The 18,724-nt window shown below is 43.8% G+C and overlaps 1 protein-coding gene across 1 annotated transcript in view; it reads right to left on the reverse strand.

Annotated features, from left to right (window-relative positions):
- The window catches only part of LOC144479180 (bcl-2 homologous antagonist/killer-like), a 67,487-nt gene extending 49,511 nt beyond the window's left edge, over positions 1-17,976 (reverse strand). The window contains exon 1 of the mRNA XM_078197789.1: positions 17,929-17,976. The gene's annotated coding sequence lies outside the window, so the exon portion shown is untranslated. The remainder of the gene's footprint in view (positions 1-17,928) is intronic.
- Between the last annotated feature and the right edge of the window lie 748 nt (positions 17,977-18,724).

The following is an 18,724-nucleotide window of genomic DNA, read 5'->3' on the forward strand; positions in this document are numbered from 1 at the left end:
GGAGATTGGGGGGTGAGATTGGGGGGTGAGGGGAGATTGGGGGGTGAGGGGAGATTGGGGGATGAGGGAGAGATTGGGGGGTGTGAGCAGGAGATTGAGGGGTGGGGGGCAGTGGTGGTGGGGGCGGTGATGGGAGTGGGGGGTGATGGGGGCGGTGGGGAGGTGATGTGGAGTGGGGAGGGTGATGGGGAGTGACGGGGTTGATGGGGAGTGGTGGCAGGGTGGTGAGGGAGTGATGAGGTGGTGATGGCAGGGTGGGGGTGGTGATGGGGGGAAGTGGAGGGGGTGGGTGGTGGGGAGGGAAATGGGAAGTGGGGGGGGTGATGGGGAGTGGGGGGGGTTGATGGGGAGTGGGGGGATGATGGAGAGTGGGGGAGGTGATGGGAAGTGGGGGGGGTTGATGTGGAGTGAGGGGGGTGATGGGAAGTGGGGGTTGATGGGAAGTGGTGGGGTGATGTGGAGTGGTGGGGGTGATGGAGGGGAATGGGGTGTAGTGGGTGTGGAGATGGGTGGTGGTGGAGAGTGGATGGGGTGGGAGGATGGGGGTGTGATGATGGGGTGTGTGGGGGAGGGGAGGGGAGAGGCGGTGGGGGGGGGGGAGAGGCGGTGGGGGGGGGGGGGGGGGAGAGGAGTTGGCTTTTTCCTGGTTGAAGTCAGGAATCAATAAAGCACCTCACAATGCAACACCTTCACATGTTGCCAAACCAATGGCTGCAGCAAAATATAATGTGAAACTGGTCAGCAGCTATAAAATACAATCGCAGCTTGGGCCAGGCTGAATCATCTCCCAAGTGTTCAACCTGAGTGATAAAATCCCCAAATGTTGATGCAAACACAAAAAAAAACACTGGTCGTCGCACATTTTGTGATGAATAAATACTTCGTTTCCAGTTCACATAAACATTGCATGAAAAATATAGAACTCACATTTATCTTACACGACATTCCGAGAGTGGATACGCTCAGAAATTTTATCTATCCTTCCTGAATTACCTTAACATTGTATCTGAACAATATTTAATTATAATTGTCATGTTCAATACCACCACTTGTACTACTCTTGTTCATCCGAGACAGTCTCCTGCACTGGACAAATGACAGAGCTGCCATCCGCAATTACAAAGGCAAACCATAATAAGCACACTGACAGCTCAGGAGCTCTTCACACCTCATTAAAGCTCCTGTCATTAATTCCTGAATTTATTGCATTTGTCTGCTGTCACATTTGATAAAATATGCTTTAAAAAAAGAAACAAATGTTAGGCGCAGTACAAATGAGAAAATTAGAGTTGCATATAATCTGGGAAATACAGCAAAAAGCAAAATAAAAGCAAAATACCGCGAATGTTAGAAATCTGAATTAAAAACAGGAAATGATGGGAAAACACAGCAGGTCTGGCAGCATCTGCGCTAAGAGAAATGTTTTGAGTGCGTAAAACCTTTCTTCATTGCGTGGGAAATACAATAATAATAGGCGAGTTTAATTTATTGATGGACTGGGTAAACATCGCACTAATGCGGAGGATGAATTCTTAAAGTGGGTACAAGATAGGTTTCTGGGGCAGTTTGTAGACGAACCAACACCGGATTGAGCTATTTTAGATTTGATAGTACAGAATGAGAAAGACCTCATTAATAACATGGCTGTCAAGAAGCCTTTAAGAAATAGTGACCATAATATGATTGTATTTTACATTAAGTTTGAAAGTGATATTGTTCATTCTGAAATTAGGACATTAAATATGATCAAAAGGAGCTATGGAGATAGGAGGGGCAAGTTGGCTATAGTAGTTTTGGAAAATACACTAATGACAGTAGACAGGCAATTTATAATATTTAAAGAAGTATTACATGGTCTACAACAAATATACATTCCCCCAAGACACATAAAGCCAACAGGAAAGGTGAATCAACTGTGACTAACACAAGCAGTTAAAGGTTGCATTCGATCAAAGAAAGTGGTTATAAGGTTGCCAGAAACAGTAGTAAGCCTGAGAAGCAATTTAGAATCCAGCTAAGAAGGTCCAAGGAATTGATAAAGGAACTGGGCAGCACAGTGGCTAGTGCTGTTGCCTCACAGCGCTAGGGACCCAGGTTCAATTCCCGGCTTGGGTCACTGACTGTGCAGAGTCTGCATGTTCTCCCAATGTCTGCGTGGGTTTCCTCCGGGTGCTCCGGTTTCCTCCCACAGTCTGAAAGACGTGCTGGTTAGGGTGCATTGGCCATGCTAAGAAATTCTCCCTCCATGTACCCGAACAGGCACCGGAGTGTGGTGACTAGGGGATTTTCACAGTAAACTTCATTGCAGTGTTAATGTAAGCCTACTTGTGACACTTTAAAAATAGAAATGGAATAGAGAATATGAATGCAAGATAAAATAAAGCCAGACATAAAAGCTTCTTTAGGTATGTAAAAGATAAAGGATTAGTAAGGACAAATGTGGATCCATTACAGGTGAGACAGGAGAATTTATAGTGGAAAATAGGGAAATGGCAGATAAACTAATTAATTACTTTTTGTCCGTCCTCATAGAGGAAGATACCAAAAGTCTGCCAAAAATACTGGGGTATCAAGGGATTTGTGAAAATAAGGAACTGAAAGAAATTAGTATTAATAAAGGGGTAGTACTCAAAAAATTAATTGGATTGAAGATTGATAAGTCCCCTGGACTTGATGAGCTACATCCCAAAGTATTCAGAGGTGGCAATAGAGATAATGGACATATTGGTGGTTATCACTCAAAATTTAATACATTCTGGAAAGGTTCCTGCAGACAGGAAAGTAGCAAATGCAATGCTACTATTTAAGAAGGGAGGGAAAGATAAAACAGAGAACGAGTGACTTGTTAGTTTGACCTCAGTAGTAGGGAAAATCCTAGAATCTATTTGAAAGAATGTGATAACAAGACACATGGAAAATATGATTCAGTATAGTCAACATGGATTTACGAAAGTGAAATCACATTTGACAAACCTGTTGAGGTTTTCTCAGGATGTTACCTGTAGCATGGGCGGCACGGTAGCACAGTGGTTAGCACTGCTGCTTCACAGCTCCAGGGACCTGGGTTCGATTCCCGGCTTGGGTCACTGTCTGTGTGGAGTTTGCACATTATCCTCGTGTCTGCGTGGGTTTCCTCCGGGTGCTCCGGTTTCCTCCCACAGTCCAAAGATGTGCGGGTTAGGTTGATTGGCCATACTAAAATTGCCCCTTAGTGTCCTGGGATGCGTAGATTAGAGGGATTAGCGGGTAAAATATGTAGGGATATGGGGGTAGGGCCTGGGTGGGATTGTGGTCGGTGCAGACTCGATGGGCCGAATGGCCTCTTTCTGTACTGTAGGGATTCTATGATAGAAAAAGGAGAACCAGTGGAGATGGTGTATTTAGATTTTTAGAAGGCATTTGACAAGGTCCCCACAGGAAGTTAGTAAACAAAATTAGAGTACATGAGACTGACAATATACTGGTGTGGATTGCAAATCGGCTAACAGACAGAAAACAGAGAAGAAACAAACAGGTTATTTTCAAAATGGAGATTGTTACTAATAGGGTCAGTGCTGGGGCCACTGCTGTTCACAAATCTAAATGATTTGGATGTAGAGACCGAATGTAATATTTCCAAATTTGCTGATGACACAGAGCTAGATGGGAATGTAAGTTGTGAGTGGTGTGCAAGCAGGCTTCAAGGGGACTTGGACAGGCTAAGTGAATGAGCAGGAACATGGCAGATGGAATATAACATGAATAAGTGTGAAGTTATCCATTTTGGGAGAAAGAAATAGAAAGCCAGAGATTTTCTCAAGTGTTGGGAAGTATTGGTATCCAAAGGGACCTGGGTTTCCTTTTTCATGAGTCACTGAAAGCTGGTCTCGAGGTGCAGCAAGCAATTAGGAAAATAAGTGGTATGTTGGCCTTCATCATATGAGAATTTGAATACAGGAATAAAGATGTATTACTGCAATTGCATGGAGCTTAATGAGAGAGTTTGGGAATACTGCGTATAGTTTTTGTCTCCTGAGCTAAGGAAGGATGTACTTGCCGTGGAGGGAGTGTAATGGAGGTTCACCAGACTAATAATCCATGGGATGGCAGGATCATCCCAAAAGGAGAGATTAGAAAATACAGGCCTAGTTTCAAAAGAATTTTGAAGAATGAGAGATGATCTCATTGAAAGTTACAAAATTTTCACAGTACGTGAAGGGATAGATCTGGATGGGATTTTTCCCTCGGCCGATGAGTCTAGAACCAGACAGCACAGTCTCAGGATAAGGAGTAGGCCATTTAGGACTCAGATGAGGAGGAATTTCGTCACTCAGAGCATTGTGAATCTTTGGAATTCGCTACTCCAGAGGGCTGTGGAAACTCAATGATTGAGCCTGTTCAAGACACAGATCAATATATTTCTGGATATTAATGACATCAAGGGATATGGAGATAGCTCAGGAAAGTAGCATGAGGTAGATAATCAGCCATGATCTAACTGAATGGGAGAGCAGGCTCGATGGGCTGAATGGTCTATTCCTGCTCCTATGTCTTTTAAAAAGGGACAATCTCCCTTCATTCTTTGTAATTAGGCTCGAGAATGATTATGCCCTTCAAATCCAGACAATTGAACATTTAATGACCGAATAAGCCTCTATTCATTAAGATGGAATTATAAAGTCAGGTTAAATAAGCATGGCTTGTATCCCTTGAAGTTCATAATGTTGACAGTGATCTAATCGGGGTGTTTAAAATGATAAAAGGAGTCAATAGGGTTGATACAGGAAATCTGTAATTTAATCTGGAAATCCTCTCTACTTCCTCTGATGGGGAAATTCTAAACAAAAGGGCGCAATCAGGAGTGAAGTCAGAAAGTACTTTCTCAGCAAGGGCACTGGAAATCTGGAATTATTTCCCTCAAAAGGCTGTGGATGCTGGGCAATTGAAATTGATATGGCTGAGATTGATATGATGTTTTCCACATAAGGCAATCATATAGTTGTAGAATTGTACAGGAGGCTATCTGGTCCATTATGTCTGCACTGGATATGGCAAATAATTGGGTAAATGGCGTTAAGGTACATATTTGTCATGATACAATAGAATGGTGGAAAGAAGGCTGAATGACCTACTCCTGCTCCAATTTTCCAACATCAGTTGGAACTGATATTTTCACAATATTTTCATACCAAAATACCATAAAACCTTAAGATATAAGACCAGAATTAGGCCATTCAGCCCATCGGGTCTGCTCTGCCATTCACTCATGGCTGATGTGATACTCATCCCTATTCTCGTCCCCTCTCCCCATACCCCTTGCTTTCCTTATTGATCAAGAACCTACCTACCTCTGTCTTAAAGACGCTCAATGACCTGGCCTCCACAGCCTTCTGCGGCAAAGAGTTCCACAGATTCACCATTCTCTGGCTGAAGAAATTGCCTCGAATGCCATAGCGGCATGCCATCATGCGGCATGGTAGCACAATGGTTAGCATTGCTGTTTCACAGCGCCCCGGGACCCAGGTTCAATTCCCGGATTGGGTCATTGTCTGTGTGAAGTTTGCACCTTCTCCCTGTGTCTGCGTGGGTTTCCTCTGGGTGCTCCAGTTTCCTCCCACATTCTGAAAAACGTGCTGGTTAGGGTGCATTGGCCCGAACAGGCGCCGGACTGTGGCGACTAGGGAAATTTCACAGTAACTTCATTGCAGTGTTAATGTAAGCCTTACTTGTGACGAATAAATACACTTTACTTTAAAAACACTCAATGATCTGCCCGTCACAGCCTTCTGTGGCAATGTGTTCCACAGATTCACCACCCTCTGGCTGAAGAAATTCCTCCTCATCTCAGTTTTAAAGGAGTTTTCCTTTCCCTCTGAGGTTGTGTCCTCGGGTTCTAATCACTCCATGTGGAACCATCCTCTCCACATCCACTCTATCTAGGCCTCTCAGTATTCTGTAAGTTTCAATCATATCCCCCCCTCATCCTTCTAAGTATAGTCCCAGACTCCTCAACTGCTCCTCATATGACAAACCCTTAATTCCTGGGATCATTCTTGTAAACCTCCTCTGGAGCCCCTCCAAGGCCAGCACATCCTTCCGTAGGTATTGAGACCAAAACTGTTCACAATATTCCAAATGGGGTTTGACCAGAGCCTTATACAGCCTCAGCAGTACATCCCTGCTCTTGTATTCTAGCCCTCTAGAAATGGATGCTAACATTGAATTTGCCTTCCTAACTGCCAACTAAATCTGCATGTTAACTTTAAGAGAGTCCTGAACCAGGACTCCCAAGTCCCTTTGTGCTTCAGATTTCTGAAGCCTTTCCCCATTTAGAAAATAGTCTACGCCTCTATTCTTCCTACTAAAGTGCATAACTTCACAGTTTCCCACATTGTATTCCATCTACCATTTCTTTGCCCACTCGCCTAGCCTGTCCAAGTCATCTGCAGCCTCCCCACTTCCTCAACACTACCTGTCCCTCTACATATCTTTGTATCATCCGCAAATTTAGCAACCATGCCCTCAGTTCCAACTTCCAGATCATTAATGTATATAGTGAGAAGTTGTGGTCCCAACATTGACCCCTGTGGAACTCCACTAGTCACCGGTTGACATCCTGAAAAGGACCCCCTTATCCTCACTCTCTGCCTTCTGTCTGTCAGCCAATCTTCTATCCTCTGATGCCACAGCCATTCAGTTAATAATCTGCCTTCCTCGTTTTGCTACCAAAGTGGATAACCTCACTTTTATCCATATTATACTGCATCTCCCATGTGTTTTCCCACAACTCAACTTGTCCAAATCACACAGAAGCATCTCTGCATCCTCCTCACAGCTCACCCTCCCACCCAGTTTTGAAAATTTGGACATAATACATCTGGGGTCCTAGCACTGATCCATGTGGTACCCCACTAGTCACTGCCTACCGTTTGGAAAAAGACCCATTGATTCCAACTCTTTGTTTCCTCTCTGCCAACCAGTTTTCCATCCATCTCAATAAATTACCCCCAATCCTATGCACCTGAATTTTACATGGTAAGCGCTTGTGTGGGACTTTGTCAAATGCCTTCTGAAAGCCCAAATAAACCACATCCACTCATCCACTGGCTTCCCCTTAGTAAGGCGTTTGATAAGGTCCCCCATGGTCGGCTTATGATGAAAGTAAGGAGGTGTGGGATAGAGGGAAAGTTGGCCGATTGGATAGGTAACTGGCTATCTGATCGAAGACAGAGGGTGGTGGTGGATGGAAAATTTTCGGACTGGAGGCAGGTTGCTAGCGGAGTGCCACAGGGATCAGTGCTTGGTCCTCTGCTCTTTGTGATTTTTATTAATGACTTAGAGGAGGGGGCTGAAGGGTGGATCAGTAAATTTGCTGATGACACCAAGATTGGTGGAGTAGTGGATGAGGTGGAGGGCTGTTGTAGGCTGCAAAGAGACATAGATAGGATGCAAAGCTGGGCTGAAAAATGGCAAATGGAGTTTAACCCTGATAAATGTGAGGTGATTCATTTTGGTAGGACTAATTTAAATGTGGATTACAGGGTCAAAGGTAGGGTTCTGAAGACTGTGGAGGGACAGAGAGATCTTGGGGTCCATATCCACAGATCTCTAAAGGTTGCCACTCAAGTGGATAGAGCTGTGAAGAAGGCCTATAGTGTGTTAGCTTTTATTAACAGGGGGTTGGAGTTTAAGAGCCGTGGGGTTATGCTGCAAATGTACAGGACCTTGGTGAGACCACATTTGGAATATTGTGTGCAGTTCTGGTCACCTCACTATAAGAAGGATGTGGGAGCGCTGGAAAGAGTGCAGAGGAGATTTACCAGGATGCTGCCTGGTTTGGAGGGTAGGTCTTATGAGGAAAGGTTGAGGGAGCTAGGGCTGTTCTCTCTGGAGCGGAGGAGGCTGAGGGGAGACTTAATAGAGGTTTATAAAATGATGATGGGGATAGATAGAGTGAACGTTCAAAGACTATTTCCTCGGGTGGATGGAGCTATTACGAGGGGGCATAACTATAGGGTTCATGGTGGGAGATATAGGAAGGATGTCCGAGGTAGGTTCTTTACGCAGAGAGTGGTTGGGATGTGGAATGGACTTCCTGCTGTGATAGTGGAGTCAGACACTTTAGGAACATTTAAGCGGTTATTGGATAGGCACATGGAGCACACCAGGATGATAGGGAGTGGGATAGCTTGATCTTGGTTTCAGATAAAGCTCGGCACAACATCGTGGGCCGAAGGGCCTGTTCTGTGCTGTACTGTTCTATGTTCTAACTCTACTAGTTACATTCTCCAAGAATTTCAGTGGATTTGTCAAACATGATTTCTCTTTCATAAATCCATGCTGACTCTGTACAATCCTGCCACCCTTTTCCAAGCGCTCTGTTATTAAATCTTTTATAACGGACTTTAGAATTTTGACCAACTTCAGGCTGACTGGTCTTTAATTCCCTGTTTTCTTTCTATCTCCCCTTAGAGGGATTACATTAGCAACCCTCCAATCTGTAAGAACTGTTCCAGAGTCTCTAGTATCTTGGGAGATGACCACCAATGCATCTGCTATTTCTAGAGCTAATTCCTTAAGTACTCTGGGATGTAGATTATCAGGCCCTGTGGATTTATCGGCCTTCAATCCCATCCATTTCCCCAACACAATTCCTGACTAATACTGATTTCCTTCAATTCCTCCCTCTCACTAAATTTTGTGTTTCCCAACATTTCTGCTGCATTATTTGTGTCCTCCTTTGTGAAAACAAAACCAAAGTATGTATTTAGTTGGTCAGCCATATCTTTGTTCCTCTTTATATATTCCTCTGTGTGGAGTTTGCACCTTCTCCTCGTGTCTGCGTGGGTTTCCTCCGGGTGCTCCGGTTTCCTCCCACAGTCCAAAGATGTGCGGGTTAGGTTGATTGGCCATGCTAAAATTGCCCCTTAGTGTCCTGAGATGCGTAGGTTAGAGGGGTTAGCGGGTAAATATGTAGGGATATGGGAGTAGGGCCTGGGTGGGATTGTGGTCGGTGCAGACACGATGGGCCGAGTGGCCTCTTTCTGCACTGTAGGGTTTCTATGTTTCTATGTTTATAAATTCCCCTGTTTCTGACTGTAGGGGACCTACATTTGGCTTCACCAATCTATTTCTTTTCACACCTATAGAAGCATTTAGTCAGTTTTTATGTTCCCCGCAAGATTACACTTGCACTCTATTTTCCCCTTCTTAATCAATCCCTTTGTCCTCCTTTGCTGAATTCTAACTTGCTCTCAATCCTCAGGTCTGTTTTTTTTTTCTGGCCAATTTGTTTGCCTCTTCCTTGGATCTACTACTATCTCGAATTTCCCTTATAAGCCATGGTTTGGCCACCTTTCCCCTTTTAGTTTTGCACCAGACAGGAATGAACAATTGTTGTAGTTCACTTATGTGCGTTTTGAATGTTTGCCATTGCCTATCCACCGTCAAATGCTTTTACTAAGTTTTTAAAGGACTTGTGGTCCAACTACAAGATGTCAGAAAGTGCCATTAAGTCTAAGCACACCAAGAAGGACTTGGCAGATTCAACTTGAATCACCCTGCCAACTCAAGGCTGCACATTTTGACAGCACAACTGCTGATTTGGCATTGTACCAGGAACACTCTTGTGCAGTTGAGATACAGATAGCACAAAGGCAAAGGTACATGTTACAAACCCTTAGCTCATTTAGTCACAAGACAGCAACCTTAAAAACAAAACAGTCTGCTGCCAAATTACATCAGCAGCGTAATCCATAATATTTTACTACAGCATAGCTTGGAGCACGTTTTACATGTCCAATAATTGTATTGCCTGAGATTGTTATCAAGCAGAAAACTTTGAGATTACAACTAGGCTGCATTATCTGAAATGAGACTTGAGACAAAAGGCACTCTTCCAATTTCTGATTTTAAAAGCAACATATTTATTTCAGTACCATAAATTCCAAATTAGAGTAGCTTTTAATATTTCCACAAACATATTAGGTAATGAAACTTTGAAACCTAATTTTGCACGGATTCTGCTGTTAACACTCAGTAAATCTGTTTCGTAAACTATAATGTAACCATGATAAACCATAATACTCCGTTCACTGAAAGCTCCTGCATGTATGCATAACAACTCAATAATACTTTAATGTAACATTAGTCTTCTTTCCTTTTACTGACAACAGTAGCTCATGCTTGGTATAGTTCCAAAGTGTGAATCACCTCAAAGGTGTCCTGTTTGCCGGCCATTTTTCACATTGGAGCCTAAACAAGTGTCAGTGTTGCTCAGTTCACAACACCCATCTTTGAGTGACCAGATTGTGAGATATGCATTTGAGCACATAACCCAGACTGACCACCCCCCCCTCCCCCCTTTAGTGAAGCGGTGAGAGACTGCTGCACCATCAGAGAAATATTAAACTCAGATCTTGTTTATTTACTGACAGAAATGTAAAACGTTGAATGGCACTGTTTAATGAATAGGCAATTATTTTTGTGTACTCGCAATGTTGCTCCCTTAACTACCACCAAAACAAATTAACTGGTCATTTGTTCGTTTGGCTGTTTCTCGGATTTCACTGCCTACAAAACACTAGTGGCTCCATTTCAGTTGCTCTGTGCTTTCAGACATCCTAAGGATGTGGCAATGCACTATGTAAATGAAAGGGCTTTCTATAAACCAAAACTGTCAGTGCACCAATAAGATATGTGGCCCATCGCAGCTGAGTACAAATTTTGCCCTCGGTTTTTGTCAGTACTCACTGAATTAGGAGTAGGAGCTCTGGCAGATTTTTCACCTCCTTAACCTAAGGCACAAATACAAAATGCATTTCCCCCATTGAAGCAAACTAAACCATCAAATTCCGGTTCAGAGCATGGTCCAAGTGGAAAAAATAACAACCTAAAGATAAGAAAAATGGAAGGGAAGGGCAAAAGTTAGCATTAAAAACACGTGATAAAGATAACAAATAAACAGGAGCAGAAAAAGTTCCAGGAAGCAGTAATAATAAATTCTGTTAAAAAAAGTGATGAACAATATAAACATATTAAATTACCGATATAGCAAAATGCAGAGCATTATTACCAAGTGTCATCCATCAAAGTGTGGCTACAAAATCACCTTCAGGGCATATGAGTTCATAGAATCTTACAACACAGGAGCAGGACATTCAGCCCATCATGCCACCTAGGATTTCTCCCATCCACACTGGGTGACTTTTCCCCTTCCTCTTTATCCATTCCTTTCCAATTTTATTTCTCCACTACCTCCTCCTTTTCATTTCAATATTGGCAGACTCTTCTATGATGTTTGCGAGGGTAAGCACAAAATACTCGGTACCTCAGCCATGCCCTCTGGCTCCACAAGATTATCTCTTTTTTCACTCCTAACTGGCCTAAGCATTCCTTTGATCCTTTTTTACAATTTCCATGTTTGGAAAATCCTTTACTGTTCCCCTTTATGTTACCCACTAATCTATTACATACTCTCTGTCCCTGTTGTCATTCTCAATTCGTTCTGGAGGTGAAGGGATTATTTTATAAAGAAAGGTTGAACAGGTTAGACCTATACCCAATGAAGGTTAGAAAAATGAGAGGCAATTTTACTGAAACATGGAAGATCCTGAGGGGACTTGATAAGGTGGATATTGGGAGAGTTTCTACTCATGGGCGAGACTGGAACTAGGGCACAGTGAGGTGACTGAGATGAGGCCGAGGATATAAGACTGAGGTGAGGAGAATTTCTTTCTCTCAGAGGGTTGTTTGTCTGTGGAATTTTCCTCTCCTGAAAGCAGTGGAGGCTTGGTTTTTCAATTTATTCAAGGCAGAGTTGGACAGTTTTTTGATGGACGAGGGAGTCAAGAGTTATGGCAGGCAGGCAGGAAAGTGGAGTGGAGACCATAACTAGATCAGCCATGAGCTTATTGAATGGGGGAGCAGGCCTGATGGTCTTATCATAGAATCCCTACAGTGAATCCCTATAGCCATTCGATCCATGGAGTCTACACCTACTCTCTGACAGAGTATCTTACCAAGCCCCTCCCCGCCCCACCGACCCACCCATCCCTTACACAATGCTGATCACCGGCCTCAATTTTGAATTTCCTCAAGTTTGATACCTTCAGCAAGATAGATGGGTTCCTGAAGGCTGTGTGAAACAAGTCATGTCAGCTCAGGAGCCTCGTGGGAAGGCCGGTGTAGCGTTGTGCCACACTTTGATGGATGACACTTGGTAATAATGCTCTGCATTTTGCTATATCGGTAATTTAATATGTTTATATTGTTCATCACTTTTTTTTAACAGAATTTATTATTACTGCTTCCTGGAACTTTTTCTGCTCCTGTTTATTTGTTATCTTTATCACGTGTTTTTAATGCTAACTTTTGCCCTTCCCTTCCATTTTTTTTATCTTTAGGTTGTTATTTTTTCCACTTGGACCATGCTCTGAACCGGAATTTGATGGTTTAGTTTGCTTCAATGAGAGTGACAACTGGGGGAAATGCATTTTGTATTTGTGCCTTAGGTTAAGGAGGTGAAAAATCTGCCAGAGCTCCTACTCCTAATTCAGTGAGTACTGACAAAAATTAAAGGCAAAATTTGTACTCAGCTTTTACTAGGTAGAATTAAAGGGTGTTGTCAACTTCAACTATCAATTTATCATACAGCACTAAATTATAAATGTGTTCTTAATACAGTGATTGTTCATGGGGATCTGACTTTACAAAGTAACTGTTAAATTAACCAGCACTGTGTAAGGGATTTAATGGCCTACTCGTGCTCTATGTTCTTCTGCACTCTATGCAGTTTGGTTCTCTGTCTCATGAACTGGACATTTATCACAACTCTACTTTTTCTTTTAATTTCTACACATTGCCTTGCTGTCCTGGAAACATACTGATCAAGAATGTTTACATGCACAAATTTCAGGAGCCCTTCCATCCCCACCCACTCCCCCACTCCCTTGCCCTTTACATGGCTATTTTCCCAACCTCTATTAGGATAATTGAAGTCCTCTATTATCCCTGTTCTATTGCTCTTGCGACTTTCTTAAATTTCCTCACTGGTTGATGGCTTGGCCCTATTGTAGATATCCAGCTTCTTTTCTTTTCCTTAACTCTTCCCAAAGAGATGCTGTACTTGACATATGTTTATAGGAACGTACAAATTGTGAGCAGGAGAAAGCCATTTGATTCCTTGAGCCTGCTCAGCCATTTGGTAAGATTATGTCTGATCTAATTGTGGTCTCTACTCTACTTACCTGTCTATCCCTCTTGACTCCTTTGTTATCAAGAATCTATCTAACAGCCTCAAAAATATTCAATGGCCCTGTCCCCACTACTCTCCAGGCAAGAGAATTCTACAGATTACACGATCCTCTGAGAGAAATAAAATCTCCTCCTCTTAGTCATAATTGGGAGAACTTTTATTTTTAAACTGTGTCCCCTGGTTCTAGTCTCTCCCATAAGGGGAAACTTTCTCTTGGCATCCACGCTGCCAAGTCCTCTCGGCATCTTAAATATTTCAAGGAGAAACCTGATTGAAACATTTCACCTCTCATCCTTTTACACTCCAGTGGGTACAGGCCCAACCTGTCCAACCTTTCCTCATATCCCAGGAATCAATTGAGTGAACTTTCCCTGAATGCTTCTACTACAATGATATCCTTTCTGGAGTCAGGAGGCCAGAACTCTACACGTTACCCCAGGCGTGGTCTCACCAAAGCCCTGTACAATTGTGGCAAAACTTCCCTACTTTTATAAGAACATAAGAACTAGGAACAGGAGTCGACCATCTGGCCCCTCGAGCCTGCTCCGCCATTCAATAAGATCATGGCTGATCTTTTTGTGGACTCAGCTCCACTTACCCGCCCGTTCACCATAACCCTTAATTCCTTTACTGTTCAAAAATTTACCTATCCTTGCCTTAAAAACATTCAATGAGGTCGCCTCAACTGCTTCACTGGGCAGGGAATTCCACAGATTCACAACCCTTTGTGTGAAGAAGTTCCTCCTCAACTCAGTCCTAAATCTGCTTCCCCTTATTTTGAGGCCATGCCCCCTAGTTCTAGTTTCACCCGCCAGTGGAAACAACTTCCCTACTTCTATCTTATCTATTCCCTTCATAATCTTATATGTTTCTATAAGATCTCCCCTCATTCTTCTGAATTCCAATGAGTATAGCCCCAGTCTACTCAGTCTCCTCATAAGCCAACCCTCTCAACTCCGGAATCAACCTAGTGAATCTCCTCTGCACCCCCTCCAGTGCCAGTATATCCTTTCTCAAGTAAGGAGACCAAAACTGTACACAGTACTCCAGGTGTGGCCTCACCAACACCTTATACAGCTGCAACGTAATCTCGCTGTTTTTAAACTCCATCCCTCTAGCAATAAAGGACAAAATTCCATTTGTCTTCTTAATTACCTGCTGCACCTGCAAACCAACTCCTTGAGATTCCTACACAAGGACACCCAGGTCCCTCTGCACAGCAGCATGCTGCAATTTTCTACCATTTAAATAATAGTCCATTTTGCTGTTATTCCGACCAAAATGGATGACCTCACATTTACCAACATTGTTACTCCATCTGCCAGACCCTCACCCACTCACTTGGACTATTTATATCCCTTTGCAGACTTTCAGCGTCCTCTGCACACTTTGCTCTTCCACCTATCTTAGTGTCATCTGTGAATTTTGACACACTACACTTGGTCCCCAACTCCAAACATCTATGTAAATCGTAAACGATTGCGGTCCCAACACTGATCCCTGAAGCACACCACTAGTCACTGATCGCCAACCAGAAAAACACCCATTTACCCCCACTCTTTGCTTTCTGTTAGTTAACCAATCCTCTATCCATGCAAATACATTACCCGTAACACTGTGCACCTTTATCTTATGTAGCAGTCTTTGGTGCGGCACCTTGTCAAATGCCTTCTGGAAATCCAGATACACCACATCCACAGGTTCCCCATTGTCCACTGCACATGTAATGTTCTCAAAGAATTCCACCAAATTAGTCAAACATGACCTGCCCTTCATGAACCCATGCTGTGTCTTACCAATGGGACAATTTATATCCAGATGTCTTGCTGTTTCTTCCTTGATGATAGATTCAAGCATTTTCCTGATTACAGAAGTTAAGCTAACCGGCCTATAGTTACCCGCCCTTTGTCTGCCTCCTTTTTCAAACAGTGGTGTCACATTTGCTGTTTTCCAATCTGTGGGAACCACTCCAGAGTCCAGCGAATTTTGGTAAATTACCACTAGTGCATTTGCTATTTCTCCCGCCATCTCTTTTAGTTCCCTGCGATGCATTCCATCAGGACCAGGAGACTTGTCTACCTTTAGCCCCATTAACTTGTCCAACACTACCTCTTTCGTGATAATGATAGTTTCTAGGTTCTCACCTGCCATAGTCTTCCTGTCATCAATTTTTGGCATGTTATTTGTGTCTTCCACTGTGAAGACTGACACAAAATACCTGTTCAATGCCTCAGCCATTTTCTCATTTCCAGTTATTACATCCCCCTTCTCATCCTCTAAAGCTCCAATGTTTACTTTCGCCACTCTTTTTCGTTTTATATATTTGTAGAAACTTTTGCTATCTGTTTTTATATTCTGAGCTCGTTTAGTCTCATAATCCATCTTACCTTTCTTTATAGCTTTTTTCGTGGCTTTCTGCTGACCTTTAAAGATTTCCCAATCCTCTGGGTTCCCATTAATCTTTGCCACTTTTGTATGCATTTTCTTCCAATTTGATACCCTCCTTTATTTCCTTAGATATCCATGGCTGATTATCTCTTTTTCTACAGTCCTTCCTTATCACTGGTATATACTTTTGCTGAGCACTGTGAAAGATCGCTTTGAAAGTCCTCCACTGTTCCTCAATTGTCCCACCATAAAGTTTTTGCTCCCAGTCTACCTTAGCCAACTCCTCCCTCATCCTTTTATAGTCTCCTTGTTTAAGCACAAGACACTGGTATTGGATTTTACCTTCTCACGTTCCATCTGTATTTTAAATTCAACCATACCGTGATCGCTTCTTCCAAGAGGATCCCTAACATTAATTATTCCGGTCTCATTACACAGGACCAGATCTAGGATAGCTTGCTCCTTTGTCGGTTCCATTACATACTGTTCAAGGAAGCTATCGCAGATACATTCTATGAACTCCTCTTCAAGGCTGCCTTGACCGACCTGGTTTGACCAATTGACATGTAGATTAAAATCCTCCATGATAATTGCTGTACCATTTTTACATGCATCAGTTATTTCTTTGTTTATTTCTCGCCCCACCATGATGTCATTATTTGGTGGCCTATAGACTATGCCTATCAGTGACTTTTTCTCCTTACTATTTCTAATTTCCACCCAAATGGATTCAACCTTTTTTTCCATAGAACCTATATCATCTCTCGCTACCGCACTGATATCATCCTTAAATATCAGAGCTACACCACCTCCGTTACCTTCCCGTCGGTCCCTCTGAATAGTTTGATACCCCTGGATATTCAACTCCCAGTCGTGACCATCCTGCAACCATGTCTCTGTAATGGCCACCAAATCATACTCGTTCACAATGATTTGTGCTGTCAACTCATTTACCTTGTTTCGAATGCTACGAACATTCAGATAAAGTGCCCTTATGCTAGTTTTTCTACCTTCTTTTTGAATTCTAACACTTCCATTAATGACATCTCCTGAATTCTCCTTCCTTTTAACATTTTTCCTGATTTTTGATGTAGTTGAAACCTTCTCCCCATATTTTGTCCTTGCTCCCTCCTTCTCAGACTCCTTACATAGGTTCCCATCCCCCTGGCATATTAGTTTAAACCCTCCCCAACCGCTCTAGCAAACACTCCCCCTAGAACATCAGTCCCAGTCCTGTCCAGGTGTAACCCGTCCAATCTGTACAGGTCCCACCTCCCCCAGAACCGGTCCCAATGCCCCAGGAACCTGAAACCCTCCCCCTGACACCATCTCTTCAGCCGCGTATTTATCCGATATATCCTCTCATTTCTACTCTGACTAGCACGTGGCACCGGTGGTAATCCTGAGATCACTACCTTTGAGGTCCAATTTCTTAACTTTCTTCCGAGCTCCCTGTATTCTGCTTTTAGGACCTCATCCCTTTTTTTTACCTATGTTGTTTGTACCAATGTGTACCACAACCACTGGCTGTTCGCCCTCCCCCTTCAGAATGTCCTGCAGCCGCTCCGAGACATCCTTGACCCTAGCACCAGGGAGGCAACATACCATCCTGGAGTCTCATTTGCAGTCACAGAAACGCCTGTCTATTCCCCTTACAATTGAATCCCCTATAACTATTGCACTGGCACACTTTTTACCCCTCCCCTCTGCAGCAGAACCAACCGTGGTGCAACGAGTTTGGCTGCTGCTGCTTTCCCCAGAGCGGTCATTCCCCTCAACAGTATCCAAAGCGGTATATCTGTTCTGCAGGGGAATGGTCACAGGAGATTCCTGCACTGCCTGCCTATCTCTCTTGGTCTGTCTGGTGGTCACCCATTCTCTTCCTCCCTGCGGAGTCTGAGCCTGTGGTGTGACTAACTCTCTATACGTGCTATCCACGATACCCTCTGACTCGCGCATGCTCCATAGTGTCCCCAGCTGCTGCTCCAGCTCTGAAACTCGAGCTTCCAGGAGCTGTAGCTGGAGACACTTCCCGCACACATGCTGACCCAGGGGACTGGAACTGTCCCCAGCCTGCCACATGGAGCAAGAGGAACAAACCACGGCTTGGAGCTCTCCTGAGATGTCTTACCCCTTTAAATTAAACTTTTGAAAGATGTTTTGTTTCAGATATATACAATTTTCTAGGGCCCTTCTTTCCTGTTCCTTGTTACTACCGAGTAAAGCCTTTTCAAACTATAAACCACAGAAATTACACAGAAACACTGTAGTATACAATGCCAAGAGCAAAAAGAAAAAGCACTTACCAATCAGCACTCTCGCTTGTCGCCTCTGCTGCCTGTTTCACCGAACTCCCTGCGTTCACCCAACTCCAAAAGCACTCCTCACAGTCAGACAGCACACACCTTATACTCGATTCCCCTCGCAATAAATACCAACATTCCATTTGACATCCTAGTCACTTGTTGTGCCTGCAGAGCAACCTTTTGAGGTTCATGTACGAGGGCACAGAGTTCTGCAATCTGTCTCCACTTAACACACCAGAACACCACATCAGCTGGGAGAAAGCAGCCTGCTTGGTTGGCACCCCATGCGCCACATTAAATATTCACTCCCTCCATCAGTGATACACAGTGCCACCAGTGCACTGCAGAAACTTGCCACAGCTTCTTCAAGAGCACTTTCCAACCCATGATTTTGCCGCCTAGAAGGACAAAGGCAGTGGATGCGCGGGAACACTTCCACCCGCAAGATCCCTTCCAAGCCACACACCGGTTGCAATTCTCCCATCCCGCTGCACTAATTTTTTAGCGCAGCTGGTCGGGAGAATCGCATGGACGGGGAGTGAGGGGGAGGGGGTGGAGGGGGTGGAGGGGGGTGGTGGGGGGGCGATGCACCGGCTTCGAGGAAATCAGCGGGGAGGCGGGGTTAGCATTTAAATGATATTGAAAGGAGAGGCAGGCCTGATGGACTTATCATAGAATCCCTATAGTGGATGCCAGTAGCCATTCAGCCCATTGAGTCTACATCTACTTTCAGACAGAATATCTTACCCAGCATCCCCCCCCCTCGCCACGCCCCAGTTGGGAAGGTGGGGGGAGG

Source organism: Mustelus asterias, chromosome 25 (assembly GCF_964213995.1).
Source record: "Mustelus asterias chromosome 25, sMusAst1.hap1.1, whole genome shotgun sequence".
Lineage (NCBI taxonomy): Eukaryota > Metazoa > Chordata > Chondrichthyes > Carcharhiniformes > Triakidae > Mustelus > Mustelus asterias.